At 40.2% G+C, this 10,648-nt stretch overlaps 1 long non-coding RNA gene across 6 annotated transcripts in view; it reads left to right on the top strand.

Moving 5' to 3' along the window:
• The window catches only part of LOC122237872, a 179,892-nt gene extending 172,792 nt beyond the window's left edge, over positions 1–7,100 (top strand). For all 6 annotated transcript variants that reach the window (XR_006216577.1, XR_006216582.1, XR_006216579.1 and 3 more), the window contains one exon: positions 6,647–7,100. This is a non-coding gene — a long non-coding RNA (uncharacterized LOC122237872). The remainder of the gene's footprint in view (positions 1–6,646) is intronic.
• The last annotated feature ends 3,548 nt before the right edge of the window (positions 7,101–10,648 follow it).

The raw sequence follows: 10,648 nt of genomic DNA, 5'->3' as shown, positions 1-10,648 counted from the left end.
AGAAACAAATGCTACAGAGAGCTCAAGAAAGATAAGAATAGAAAATGTCTTTTGGATTTAACAAAGAAGAGTTCATTATTGACTCAGCCAAAATATGTAATCATATTTGAGGGTGGAAACCATGCTTGGAATAGTTTGAGAAGCACATATAATGTGATAAAATAGAGAACTCTTAGATTGCTATTCAGTAACTCTGGCTATAAACGGAAAGAGGACAAGAGGAGGACAATGCATGGATGAAGCAGTATTCTAAAGGTGGCAACAATCTGAGCATGCTTGGATGTTGATGGGAAAGAACTGGAAGATAAGGAGAGATGGAATATTTAGGAGAAGTTGGGGAAACAGATGGAGTGAGAACTGTGAGCGGTGAGTGGGGAATGGGAGCCAGAGTATGGGCAGGAAGGTTAATTTAAGACTGAACAAGATTTCCCTGTTGTTTTAATTTAAAAGGTCAGAATTAAGGGTGAAAGCAGGGTCTGGATTGGGAGCAGGAAGTAGCTGGAATTTCTTTCCAGGGGCACTTATTTCTGATATCAATTTTTTTAAGGAAGTAAAGGGAGAAAGTCTATGTCAAGAGCCAAAAAGAGACTAGGGCAGAGGAGAAGGAAAATGAAGATGAGGACCCAACTAAGATTGGTGACTGTAGATGTGTTATTTCAGATTGTCAATCTTGCCTTCATAATAGAATCACCTGGAGAACTTTTAAAAATGCTTATTCCCAGTGTTTCACCCAAGAGATACTGATTGTTCTGGGCAGAAGCATTTTTGAAAGCTCCCTAGGTGCTTCGAATGTACAGCCACAGTTGAGAGAGTACTGCTCTGATCCCTTTGGTTTTGTGAGCTTGCCATAGCAGGGATCAACAGTCTGGGTATAAGGCAGAGAAGGCAGGTGGCCAGACTGTTCAGAGTTGCAGATCTGCTGGGTAGGTTCAGAGGAAGGACAAAGGAAAGGCACTGGAGAGGTGGTCTGTAGAATCTAGGCTGAGAGAAGAAAATGGAGACATGAGGTAATACAAAGACTACAAGAAAATAGAGTAGCCAAGAAATGGTGAACATGTGGAAAAAGTAAGACGGGGATTGATCTGGACTCAATGAAGAAAGGAGCATCCCCTTTCAACTTTCTGATGATCTGAAGCCACTCCTTGGGTAACATGCCCTTAAAAGTACTTTTTAAGGGGCACCTGCATAGTTCAGTCAGTTAACCATCTGACTTCAGCTCAGGTCATGATCTCGCAGTTTGTGAGTTCGAGCCCCGCGTCGGGCTCTGTGCTGACAGCTCAGAGCCTGGAGCCCGCTTCTGATTCTGTGTCTCCCTCTCTCTGCACCTCCCTGGCTTGCGCTCTCTCTCTTTCTCAAACACAAACATTAAGAGAAAAAAAAGAAAGAAAGAAAGAAAGTACTTCTTTTTACTACATTTCAGTGCAAGACTACAACAAACAGAAAATAGAGTTTATTGAGAAGTAGAAATGAGGTCAATGCTTATAGCATGGAGGAGCAGGAAGCATAGATAGTGGAGAAGAATTCTCCATTAAAATATATCTCTATATATTTATATATAGTTTCTTATTCCTCATGTATCAATCTAAGTTTATTAGTAACTAAGAATATTTAGCAACTAAGGAAGTGATTAGAATCTTCAATTTAGTGGGTATTAGGGAGTAGTATGATTTTGAGATGATCCCTCTTCTGGAAGTAGAGACATGAATAATGCTTTTCTCTAAACAAAGGATGTGATTAGTATAATTTAGTGACCCTGCTGTATTATTATTAAGTTATTAGAATGATCTTAAGTCATCTGCATATAGTGTAAGGTTTTAAACAATAGAGGCCCCCGAATGGGATGAATGATAAACAAGGCATAAACAGACCTCGAAGCAAAACCCATTTACTGTATATTTCTGTGAGAATCTTGGACAAAAATGTAAACTATTCTCTCTTTTTTAAATTTATTTATTTATTTTGAGGGAGAGTGAATGGGGAAGGGATGGGGGTGGGGGGGAAGAGAGAGAATCCCAAGCAGGCTCCAGCTCTGTCAGTACAGAGCCCAACATGGGACTCGAACTCATGAACTGTGAGATCAAGACCTGAGCCAAGATCAAGAGTCAGAGGCTTAACCAACTGAGCCACCCAGGTACCCCCAAAATATGAATTATTCTTAACCGACGAAGTGACAGTAAGATGGGGAAAGGAACCAGAGGCCTTTAGATCCTGCAGCAATACAAATGAGGGCTTCATGATGGCTGAGAGAAGAGAAAGAAAAATGAGTTCTAAGGATGCTCCTGTTAATTCACAAGGAGTCCTAGAGAAAAGACTGAACGTTATTCATTGGAATTTTTCCCCATTGTTCTCTCTCATTAAAACTGGATCTGTTTTGTCTCCCTCTGAGACTGTTTGAAATGTAGATTCTGATGTCCTTTGAACTTTGTTCTTTGATAAAAGTTGGGCAAAAAACACAGGCCACACACAACTGTGGACCTGAGATGTGAGACTCGTGACAGTTCTGGAGACGGCTTCCTGCCCTATGCCGAAAAAGGAAGACAAATGTTCAAACTGACTAGGAGGCAAAATATTTCCATGGTTAGTCATTAATAGTTACTAAGAGGCATCAATGAACTGCAAGCTTCCTAGATTCAAGGAATATTTAGAAAGTTCCCTTTTCCCATCTCCATTAGGCTGGCAGGGCAGAAGGACACAGCCACCCGGGCTTGGTCTCCATCAGGACATTTCACCTATATGGTTTCTGGAAAAAAAGCAGTTTTTCTGCAGGTTTGTCCTCAAACAATAGGGCTTTGGGGTAGGCTAAAAGTGAACATATGCCAAATTAGGGATAAGATGATGGGGTTTTGTTTTCTTCACTCTAGATTTCCCTTTATGACTTTTTTCTTCCTTCTTGCAAATTATGGACTATAAATCTAGGCCTTTATGATTCAGAGTTCTCTTTGATTTGAACACTTTTATAAAGGGGATAGTTTCAAATGGTTGAGGTCTGTGTTCCTTTTTTCTTCCCAATTTACTCTCCGAGTCTGAGTAAATTTATGGCGCCTCTCTATTACAATTACCTGGCTTGTGTGGCATTCATGTTACCCAGATCACTCTTCTTTCATAACTGAAATACATAAAAATGAAAATAGGGCTCAAGGGGTTTCAGTTGAACCCCCTATACTTGAAGGGAATTATTAAGCACAGAATGTAAAGCCTATCCTGTTCTCAGGGGTCTGATGTGACAGCAAAACAGATTCAAGAAGAATAATGCTCTTCACCTGTAATCTGAAACAACGCAGGGAGCTGATCCATTGAGCTCCATTTGGGAGGAAGACAGAGGTTGGGATCCGGACTAAGGCACCTCAAGCACCTCTGACCCAGGAAGTGAAGTAATGATGAGGTGATACGTAATAATAGGAGGGCAGGGAGTATAAGCTGCATGACTAGGTCCCCAGGGAGAGGTGGACAGAACTCTCCCTTCTTTTGCCAAACATACTAAGAAAAGGTGTATTGGATTATTTGAATGTTAATGTACCCAAGAAGCAAACACAAAAGTAAGGGTGTGGTATGTTTAATTTCTAGGTAGCTGCCAGAAACATTGTTCAGTATAATCACTCTATGACTCGACACAATTAATCTAGTAATTGGGAAATTTTCTTACTTTGTCAGAGAAAAATGATTTTAATAAGGAACCCAACCAGCCCAGTCAAAATTTGCTGTATTTTGAGCGTTCACATCATCCTTGGACTTTTATCTTCATAGGTTTTAGCGAAGTTGTTGAATCACATGGAAATAAGGACATAAACCACAAAACCGTGTGATTATTCATAGAGTTAACCATGTTTTTCTTTTGGTGCAGCTGTTTTAACGGCAAGAACCAAATGATACTTCATGTCATTGAAAAGTAGGGACGACTATACCCCTATTGGAGTAGCTAAAATGGAAAATAGTGACAATACCCAATGCTGGCAAGGGTGCAGAGAAAGTGGGTCTCTCTTACATTCCTGGTGGGAATGTGAAATTGTACAGCCACTCTGGAAAGTAGTTTGAGTTTCTCGAAAATGAAACAGACATGAACAACATGATTCAGCAATCACACTCCTGGGTATTTGTCTCAGAGAAATGAAAACGATATCCACACAACGGCTTATTCATGAATGTTCATAGCAGCTTTATCGGTAACAGTGAAAAACTGCAAACAACCCAGATGTCTCTCCATGTAACAACAGGTAAACAAACTGTGGCATATTCATAGCATGGAATACTACTCAGCAATAAAAGGGAATGAACTGTTAACACACACTACAGCATGTGTAGATCTCAAGGGAATTGTGCTGAGGGAAAAAAGCCAATCTCAAAAGGTCACTTACTGTGTGATTCCATTTATATAATATTCTCAAAATGATAAAATTACAGAGATCGAGAATAGATCAGTGATTGCCAGGCATTAGACAGGAGCGGAGTGGGGGAGGGTGGATATGATTATAAAAGAGTAGTGCAAGGGAGATCTTTTTTAATGATGGAACAGTTCTCTATCATGATTGTGGTGGTGGCTACATGAATGCACACATGTGATTGAAATGCATAGAACTACACACACACACACACACACACACACGTACAGGTAAACCTGGTGAGATCTGAATAAGGTATGTGAATTACAACAATGTTATTTTCCTAGCTTTGATATTGTACTATAGTTAATGTAAGACATCACCATTGGGAGAAATTGGATGAAAAGTACATGGTGCCTCTGATATTTTGGCAACTTTCTGTGAATCTATAGTCCATTCACAATAAAAACTTAAAAAAAATGGAGAATAACGTCAAAATGAGGCTACCATTTGAAAAATTATATGAAAAATTTGAGACCGTATTTTTGGAGATAACAAAGCCAAAGTGACAACTTGTAGATATGTTGTAGCTATAAAACTGGAAATTATTCCCAAACGGATTTCTCTGTATGAACACTCTATTTGTGTGTTTCTGGAAACTGACTCAATGTGTTTATTGACACTTCTTCTATCTGTGAAATGTCTGTTTTTCCTAATGAAAAGTGTTCCAGAAAACCAAGCAATGACATATATGGCTGCACAACTTCAAGATGCGATTCTATTGTTTGCTTTGTACCCTTGCCACATCCACTTTCTGAAGACATGCATCAGTTGATAATAGCCACTGGGGGTCAGACTTCCACATGGCCCTTACCAAACATATGATTTCATACCCAGTGCAACTGCAGGAGCCCAGACCCACAGATTAACAGAACTCAAACCTTCCTTCCTACTTGTAAGCTCACCAAAGCAGACAGAGATATATATGTTCCTAGTAATTACCCAATTCAGAATGCAAACATATCCAGTGATTGTGGAAGAGACACCAGAATAGTTTTATATAAATCTTGGTTAAATACATCACAGTTCATGAGGAATTCAGCAGCAGGCTAGTGTTTTCTCTAAGCTGTGGATGAGATACAACCTTCCTTTCTACGATCTGGACAAGAAGCCCCTGCCCTGGGCCCCTCACTTTAGAAGCCCCGCATGCCCCTGGCCATGCCCCTCACCATAGGACAAGAATCCCAGTTCTTTTCCAAATGGCCGCAGAAATCCTAAATTTCTTCCCAATAGCTAGTTATCACAGAGTGTAATTTGGGGCAACAATGAGCAGAAGATAGTTTGGAAAGAGGCCTTAACAAAGAGGGGAGATTTGCTTCCTAGAGTTATGGACAATGGAGCAAAGTTTAAAAGGGGGACTACTATGAATCACAAAAGATAAAAGAAGACAAATAAACCAAGATCGGAATTGTCTGATTCTAGAAGTGGGTTTGAATTCTTTGAGTTCGAACAACGCGTCACTGACTCTAATTGCCAGGACATGACACAAAAATGACAATAGCTGAGCTTCTGCCTTGCAATGTGATGATGACAGGGGCAGGATCCAAACCTACACCATGCACACTGATCCAGAAAAGGTGTTGGTAATCACTTGCATTGCTAGCACTGCCTCCAGTTGGCTTTTCTCCAGAAGATAGAGGTATATGAGGTCACAAGGGGACCTCCTCTGTTATTGCCTTTACAAAACCAATTACTCAAACCCCCACACACAGAGAGAAGTGATTATATCTTCCTAGGGACTAGGTAAGGAATTCCCAAGTGGGTCGATGTCACAAATCAGGCAGGCATCATTTGGTCTCGGGGCTTCAATGACTATATCCTTTTTTTCTCTTACTATATATATGTGTGTGTGTGTGTGTGTGTGTGTGTGTGTGTGTATTAAGTTTATTTATGTATTCTGAGAGAGAGAGAGAGAGAGACAGGGAGTGAGTGGGGGAGGGGCAGAGAGAGAAGGGGAGAGAGAGAACCTTAAGCAGTCTTTGTGCTGTCAGCTCAGAGCCCGATGCGGGGTTTGAATGCACGAACTGTGATATCATGGCCTGAGCCCAATTGAAGAGCCGGTCACTTAACTGGCTGAGCCACCCAGGTGTGCCTCTCTTATAATATTTTTAAATGATATCTGGACTCTGGGACATACGTGTAACTGAAATAGTTCCAGAGACTGATGCCACCTGTTCTCACACTTTGAGAGTCCAGTTTAGTTTGTTCCATGGGATTTCTAAGATTCCTTAGTGTCTCCTTTGCAAACTTTGATATTCTTGCTTTCCAAGGTGAGCTGTGATGTCATCCCTTAGGACTGAAGATCACTAAGCCAACAATCTAGCCCAGATTAAAAGAATTTTCCTGAGTGGCAAGATGCACATCTTGCATCAAATGGCAATGAATATGGTCGTGCGCTTAGTGAAGCAATAACAATTAAACCTGTCAACTTTAACTGAGGCTGAGAAAACAAAAGACGTTCCAGTTTACAGTGGCCTCATGCCAGGAGACTGCTGAGACCGGAGAAGAATCAGACTGCAGACTGAAGAATGCTATCTTCTAAGAAGAATGTGCTAATGAAAAATTTTCAGGAACAGCAGCCTTCTCAAGTTTTCTTCCAGAATATTAATCAGCCAGGACCTCAAAGTATTCCTGGTCAGTGAGTATTCTCTGGCAGGTGCAGGGGACAGGAACACACAAAATCTCCCCTGAGCCAATTTAGAGGGAATAAAATCTGATGTGATATGCTGGCTGTTAACTTTTTTCAATAACTATAAATTAGCTGGTTATCGATGAAAGATTGAAATATCACCTAGACCTTTGAGGATATAAGTATAGCTTATGAAGGAGGCAGGGGCAAAAAGGAAGAATAATGCTGCCCTGAGAATGAACTTGAGGTTTTCTGGCCTACTGCAAGATTAAATAAATGTTCTTTGCTGTTGGCAAAAAAGTTAATTTTAAGTCTCCACTTCTATGAGTTGGTATCAGTCTCCTCTTAAGTCATTTCTTTTGATCAAAATCCTAGCTCCAAATATTCTTTTGAGGATTCAGGTAAAAGATTATGATTCTCAATAACCCATTTATACAGCAATGTCTCCAAAAGTTCTGACAGCGTAGGCAAGGATGATGGAGTCAAGCTCACATACAGCAGCAAGAGGAAAAAGCCACTTTATCCAAACCTACTGTATCTGAAGCCAAACACTGAGTTATAAGGCTCAATATCTCATGTGTATAGTCCCCCGGATTCAGACAGGTAAACACCTCAGTTTCTGACATAAAGTCTCCTATCCTATGTGAACAGTTGTTCAATATCTTTGAGGGCACCAGAGAGTTGGTGGGTTGTGGCAAAACCATGCAGTAGTGGATCCAAACAGGGACTTTGCTTCCAGAAGGATCTGAGTGCTGTTCACTTAACATCATGCATAGGCTACTCAGATTTCTGATGCTCGGTTCCAAATCTGGAAACGGAAAGACTCACATGTCTTCAGTAGAGTTGTTATGAAAATTGAGGAAAACGTAAGAGCTGCTACGTAGTCGGGGTTCCATGGATGGTAGCTATTATCCCCTGAGCATGTTGAATGAATGCCCTTGAAGAGGGATCAGGCTTGAGCATGAATTCTGGGAAATTATTGTGGGGAAGCCTCACGTCGTGAACTCAATTTGCTGGCTTCACCGTGAGAAGCATTTCCAAAATCTCAGAAGTCCCTGCAATCTTTTTTCTTGATAGTGTTTTCACTGGACTGTCTAAGCCAGGAGTATGAGTTCCCTTTCAAGAAGTGCTGTTTTCTCTTCATGAAATGGTTGGTTGAGAAGCATCAGGAAGCTGGCAACAAGTGGAAGTTGAAACTGAAGTCACTGGAGGTTTCTTTGATGCTAAGGGCTTGCAGTACACTCTTGTCTCCGCTGTGGTTGGTTTTCCTGCTACGTGCCGCTTCCCAGCGTGACTCTTGTCTTCTCTCCCTCTTACCTTCATGGAAACTAATGTGCCCTTGAAATGTTTATGTGCCATTTCTCTTCTGGTTCGAGGTTATGCAGTGTCTGTGGAGAATTAGAGGTAACACTAATTCATCTTTCATTCCTCACTTTTTGTCCTGCAAACTTGATAACTGTTTCCTTCCTAGGAAAGATAAAATTCCAGAGCCTCTCCTCCTGTTGAACTCCATTCTCCTTTCACTTCTGAACAGTGAACCGCCTTGTAATTATTATTCTTCACATGAAACTCTCCTGTTAGACTTCCTGTTCTTTTATTTGTTCTTGTGGATAAGAGGATGAAATGTGAGCTAGAAGATAATATTATAAAGTCCATTTTCATCTGAATGAACAAGGCACCAAAAGAGTTCTAATTAAGGCTTTGGGGTCAGGCTGGGGATCGGGGGAGGAGGATGTGTGTGTGTGTGTGTGTGTGTGTGTGTGTATACATACACAAAGATAGAGGGAGAGGGAGAGAGAGAGAGAGAGAGAGAGAGAGAGAGATCTTTAGTAGGAGGCTACAGGACTCTGGCCTTAATTTTGTCTTGTGTAGAGTATTTGAGTGAACACAGAGAAGATATCAAGTTTTGTGATGAACCAAAATGTGGAGAGATAATTAAGGTAAAAATTGAAAGAAGAAAAAGGAAGATTATTTCAGCATATTAGAGTTGTGGACAAATGCCAAGGGAACAGAAGTTAATGGGAATGAAAATGAACGCAAAACCGTGCGTTTGATATTAAAAAGCAGTTGGTTATAGTATGAGAAAATTAAACAATGTTTTTTTAAAAAACCTGCAATGATGGGGATATGTCAAAGGGACACTGGAGCTAACAGAGAAAGCTCACAATGGCAAAGCTGGACCAATATGAGCAACATGATAAATAAATAGTATTGGATTATAACCCAAATATAAAATAGTACTATATAAACTCAAATATATAATAGTACAAATATAAAATATTTATAAAATAAATATACACAAGTCCACATTTATATAAATAAATGATTGAATAAATCACTCTGAGGGAAGAGAAATCTCCTGTATGGAATTCCAAATATTTAGATACTCTACCCTCATGGTAAAGTATAACTCTTTACTCCTTAAGTATAGGCTGTGCACAGTGCTTCATTCAAGAGTATAGTATGAAAAGGAAGAAATAGAAGGTAACTGTGTAGGAGAAACCTGATCAGCCAGGTAACCAAGTGATAAGTCAATAGTGATATGTCATGTTGATAGTATGTATTCTTGTTTGTTTGTTTATTTAGTCATTCATTCCTTTATTTATTTTGAGAGAGAGAGAGAGAGAGAGAGAGAGAGAGAGAGAGAACAGGAGGGGCAGAGGGAGAGAGAGAGAATCCCAAGCAGACTCTACACTCACCATGGAGTCCAATGTGGGGCTCTATCTCGCCACCACGAGATCATGACCTGAGCCGATATCAAGAAAAGCCTTACCCACTGAGCCACCCAGGCGCCCCAGTACGTATGTATTCTTGATACGTGTGATGCGGATGGCAGTTTACCTCGATGGTCTTTGTCCACAGAACACATAACCCCAGGCTAATCACAAGACCATCTGACAAATCCTTATGGAGGGGCATTCTACAAAACACCTAATCAGAACTCTTTAACACTTTTAAGAGCATCAGAAACAAGGAAGATCTGAGAAACTGTCAGAGCCAGGGGGAGTCTAAGGAGAGACGATAATTAAATGTGATGTAGTATCTTGGATGGGATCCTGCAACAGAAAAAGGACCTTTGGGAAAAATGAAGGAAATTTGAATGAAGCACAAACTTTAGTTAATAACTGCTTAGTTAATACCAGTGTGCCAATATTAATTCATTAGTTGTGACAAGTGTACTGTACTAATATGAGAACTCTTAGTACTGTCATTGCAATTTTTCTGTAAGTCTATACTATTCTAAAATAAAAGGTTTATTTCATAAAAAGTAATGGAAAAGGTGAAGGATCAATTAGATTTTAATTTGTGGCAGAATATGTGAGAAATATTTGGGAATGTTGACCAAGGTAAACTTTAATGGATGACAAAGTAGCAGAATTTTGTCCAAACTACCAGAAACAATAGTCCCATCCTTTTGTGTGTTCTTGGTGAGATGAAAGTCTGGAGTATTATATTTGATTTTGAGAGTTACAGAACTCTACTGTTAAAACATGGTATGCCTAGACAAAGTCAGTAGGAAAGATAAAGTTTTAAACATTATTTCAAAAAAGAAATGTCGGCGCATCTGGGTGGCTCAGTCGGTCGAGCTTCCGACTTTGGCTCAGGTCATGATCTCACGGTCTGTGAGTTCGAGCCCCGCGTC

This window comes from Panthera tigris, chromosome B1 (genome assembly GCF_018350195.1).
Source record: "Panthera tigris isolate Pti1 chromosome B1, P.tigris_Pti1_mat1.1, whole genome shotgun sequence".
Classification (NCBI taxonomy): Eukaryota; Metazoa; Chordata; class Mammalia; order Carnivora; family Felidae; genus Panthera; species Panthera tigris.
This window is presented reverse-complemented; position numbering and strand designations above follow the sequence as displayed.